Here is a 5,370-nt window from a genome sequence, read left to right on the forward strand (position 1 = left end):
TGCTGAGATTTTGTGAAACTTTACCTTGTTGCTTTACCTAAATACAGTGTTCACAAAAGAAAAGGTGTTCACCGATACCTTTGGGCAGAATTCCTTGCTTTGACAGTACTTGCATCCCTTTTTCACTAATATGGGATAGTCTTTTGTGCCATAAATCAGCCTCTGTAAACTTCGTTGAAGCTGTGTAGGCACTTCTCATCATCTCTACTCCTCTCAAAATGTAAAGGTCATTGATCTTTTCACCAACCAACACAACTTTGGAATCCTTGATCACCTCAAGAACTCCACCTTTTCCTCTACATTCGCACCCAATGGTGTCCAACATGCCCAGAGATATGAAGTTTCTCTTGAATAAAGGTACATGTCTCACATTTCTTAGAAGCTTGATTGATCCATCCTTTAGCTTCAAGGATACTGAACCAACCCTTTTTATCTTGTAGGCTTCATTGTTCCCATGTACCTAGATTTTCCATCTATTTCCTTGTAAGTATTAAACCAAGGTCTAAAAGGTGTCATGTGATAGGTACAACCAGAGTCAAGTACCCAGTCATGCTTCCCAAGAGGATTGATTTAGTTGGTTTGATTTCTGGTGGAGGCTAAGGCATCAGAGTAAAAGTAGGAACCTTTAACCACTGAAGCTTCTGGTTGTTTTCCCTTCTGATCCTTCTCTTTTTCTTGGTTATTCCTTTTCAGGTTATAGCAATCTCTCATCAGGTGACCTTTCTTCTTGCAGTAGTTGCATCTCAGCTTTGTCTTAGGTTTGTGCTCTTCACTTAACTGGTTTTTATTCCCCTTAGACTGGCTCTGCTTGTTCTTCCCCTTGACAAACAACCTCTCTACACTAGGTTGCTCCTTCTTGACTAACTGAAGCTCTAACTCTCTAGTCTTATGCTAAAATGATGGCATCAATGGTAATTGATTCTCTTCTATATTTCAAAGCATTCTTCACCTTCTTATTGGCTTCGGGTAGAGAGTTTAATAGCACAAAAGCCTCATTCTTGTCGTCATTTTTCTCACAAAGGCTCTTGAACTCTGAGACTATCATTTTGAACTTATCCAACTTATCTGAAAGAGGTTTGGCAGAATCCATTTTGAACATGAAGAACTTCTCCCTTAGATACATCTTGTTAGGAAGATCCTTGGTTGCAAAAAGACCTTCCAGCTTGACCCACATCTTGTAGGTCTGTCTTGATCAATTACTTGCCTCAAAATACTGTCACTGAGATTCAAAACTAGAGTCCCATAAGCTATAAGTTCCATGTCGTTTCTTTCTTGTGTTGATATAGTGGAGGGCAGAGTTGATGGGTCCAAAAAGGCCTTGTGTGCTCTTTGCTATCCAAGAATGGCTTCGATTTTGGCCTTTCCTAGGCCAAAATCACCCTTTCCATCAAACATCTCAATCTCATACCTTGTAACAGCCATTTCTAATCCGAACAAGTATCAAGTCTTGATTTCTTGAGAATCTTGATACTCAAAGAAAGTTGACCTTAATGATCTTTAAATGCTCTGATACCACAATTGTTGGGCTGACCACTCTTCACAAGGCTCAAATACTCAAGATCAAAGGTGGAAAGATGAAGAAATGGCTCAGAAATATTCTTCCAAATCCTCGATGCTTGATCGCTTCCTACTCGATCCTCAATGAGAATTTTCTTATTCGTCTGATGAGTCTTTGTTAAATCCTCAATGGAACTCGATGACAACAGAACTAATACTCGATCGTACTCAAGGATTCTTGAACGATACTCGGTGCAACTTGAAGGTGAAAACAATGTACTCGATAGCGGAGAATTGATGCATCGACTCGATATTCAAATTACTCGATGCGACTTGAAAGATAATTGAATTGTGCTCGATTTGTAGTAAAGAAACACTCGAATGAACAAGAAAGATAAGACAAGAAGATGGGTCACAGTGTTTACATGGTTCGATAAGATTGTTTATGTCCATGGGAAGATTTGAATTCTTTTATTAATGAAGATTGCTACAGATTTTTTATGTTTTCAAAAAACTAAGAAAATGATGATAACTCTCTCTTATTTGAATTTAAAATCAGTAGTATTTGTAGAGTATACCAGCTGACCATTTACAAAGTTAGTTATAAACAAACAAAAAATTGAGGTATTTGTGTCAAAGCTTCTTCATAGGCTTTTTCGGTACATCTCGCCATATTACATATTGAGATTTGCTTATTTTATATGTCATCTTCCCAAATCTTATATCTTTCCAAATTTTCACCAAATTCGGTTATTTTTACTAAATATTATATCAAATAATTTCGTAATTTTTCAAATCTTTAGCATTTCTTATGCTTTAACAATTGTATGAATTTTGAAAATTCCAAATGGTTTTCCAATTATCAAAATAGGTTTTCTAAATTGATTCAAGATGATTACACTGTCATTTTTAAATTTTGGGAAATATCAAATTTTATGGAAAAAATGGGTAAATTTTGGGATGTATATTGAATCTCTATGTTAATCCTACCTGAGATTCTACCGAGAAAGCAATCAAATTTCGATGTCAATTATGCTCGGGTTTCATCGAGAGAGCTTAAATATATAGAATCTCGGTGTTATTTTTCTTGAGATTAACACCGAGATCCACATAATTACACGAATTTCTAAATTCATTTACTGATTATCTAAATAATTTACTGATTATCTTTTCAAATTTCTCTAAATTTGATTGTTTGGTGGTCGATCTCGAGCGAGATGGACCGAGAAAAACTATTCTTACGATTTTTCAAAAAATGTGCTAGTTTTGTAAAGTAAAAACTTAAACGTGTTGTTATTTCTAATAAGTCCCCAATGTATATTAGATTGAATCTTTCCATATTTTGTTGGTATGTTAATTAGTCACATATTTTAAAGATACTAATTTCTATCTTAAACTCTTTATATGACCTTACTACTTTTTAGTTTCACTCACAACTCTAACAATCAATTTTAAGTATATCCTTGTTTTGGTCATTAAACACGGTTGGCATATATCCTATAATTTCTCCCTAGAGAAATATGTCGGGATGTCTCTAGTGAGATGTGCAAGGAGACATTTACATCAAGAAGTCGTGCCAAAAAAACTTGCCTCTTACTTTACCAAATTCCCTTTGATAATTATTGAGAAACAATCTCACGTTGAAAAAAATTAAAGAATCTCACGACATTTATAAGATACATGGACTATTTCTATAACTTATCTAATAATAATGGCATAGTTTCGTTTTGTTAGGAGTGTGACCAATGTCCTTAGACAATCATTTGAAAGGAGAGGCTTTATGATACTTTATTCAAGGAAAAAATTCGTTGGGAATATGATCAAAGTTCTATATTGACTAGATAAAGATAACTATGAATATATTAAGTTAGGACAACTATATTTCATTTTGGCTACTAATGATCAAGGTGCAGTGTGATGTACACAACTCAATTTAGCCCACAACTTATGTATTTACATAATCATGGCTGCGTTTGGAATTACTGTAACTTTTAAAATAATTACCTTGTATTTTTAGAAGAATTAGCTGTGAAAATAATTAAAATAGTATTTGATAAATTTTAATTTGAAATTAGAAAAAACTAGTTATGGTGTTTGATAAATTAATACTAAATTGGTGTAAATTAATTATATGAACTAAACTAGGCTTATTATTTCAACTATTTTTGTATGGACAATTAATTTATAATTTATTTAAAATTTTATAATTTAAATTTCAACTAATTTTTAATCTAAATTATTTGATAAAAAGTTTTAAAAAGTAATTCTTTTAAATCAGTTAAAATTTGAAAATATATGACAAAATATATTAATGTGAAAGGATATTATTATAATGTTTTTTTTAAAAATGGTTAAGAAGCCAACAAATTTTTAGGAAGCTAAATCTAAAAATTATTATCTATCAACTTTTACATTAGATAAAATTAAAAAATGATTAGGATAGATTAATAAAAAAATCATTTGACCAAACAACATAGGCAATTAAGATTTTTCCATAATCACCATTTACTATTGCAAACTTAATCTCAAATAGAGTATGTTTGAAAAACTAAACTTCTACGCCAAAGCATTTTGACCAAATAACTTATTAGAACTACTTGAGATTTTTGTTTAGGAAAAAAACATTGAGTTGCACCCGTCTATTGTGTAGCCCCTACTGCACCCAATTAAAAATTTCATGTAACAATTAAAAATTTTTTAAAAAAAATATTAAAAAGTCATTTATTATTATTATTATTATTATTATTATTATTATTATTATTATTATTATTATATAAAGAAAGGGGGAATATGGACTTAGGTATAGTCTAAGCTGCAACTAAGTATTGCTTTTTTTGTTTATATGCTATTAGGGGTATTTAAATAACCTAATAACTCGAACAACCCGGACTATCAAACCCAAATTATAAGAGTTGGATTGGGTTATTTTTAATTTAGGTCAGATTGAGTTACTTTATTATTTTTTAGATTGGGTTGCGTTTCGGGTTACCCGTTTTTAAATTCGAAATGACTCAACTCAACCCGAATTACTAATATTTAATAACATATATATAATAATTCATGTAGATTTATCATAAGAAGTTTACCAAATTAGGCCCACAACACACAAGTTTTAGTTTAGCAAAAAGGTCAAAAGTCAAACCCAACCCACATTTGAAAATGTAAAATTACCTTTCTACCCTCACATTTCAACTTCACCTCCCGACATTTTACATTTCAACTTCCACTGCCCTACATTTTAGGGTCTCACCTTTTCACCTAATTTTCTTCACTTCACCTTTCAATTTCCGTCGTTCAACTTTCTTTACTCTAGTAACCGTGTAACGACCGGATCCTTACACATTATGATCCGACCGCTACGACATGCATACTTAGACTTTTCTATCATGAGATGAGTTCTGGTGAAAATTTCAAAGAACATATCTACATTTTATTAATTAGATAGAAAAACTATATAAAAAGTTTATTTATCAAAACACCAGGATCCATAAAACATTAGCGTGGTGGTACAAAATGCATATGCCTATAATAGTGAGTTTGATGGTTGGCCATTCGAGCGACGTCCGATTCTGCCATCTACGTTGTGTCCTTACCTACAAAGTCTGTAAAAATATAGGATGAATATATAATATACCTAGTAAGTAGTTCTCACGTAGGGTAGTGACCAAATGTACAATCACAAGCAACATGTCATGTAAAAATATGGTTGGGACCGAAAACGTATAATAACATGTGGTGGTCGGTTATGCTTCCAACATAAATCTCTCCGCCCTGATAGGAAGATGAGGACCTAAGCAAAAACTAACCCATCTGATGATTAGTGAGTCATGCAGTCAGTAGGGCCAGAGTCGCATCCAACCTCAACCATTAGCA

The sequence above is a fragment of the Benincasa hispida genome, chromosome 1, assembly GCF_027475165.1.
Source record: "Benincasa hispida cultivar pf3 chromosome 1, pf3_genome.v1.1, whole genome shotgun sequence".
In the NCBI taxonomy this organism is placed as follows: Eukaryota; Viridiplantae; Streptophyta; class Magnoliopsida; order Cucurbitales; family Cucurbitaceae; genus Benincasa; species Benincasa hispida.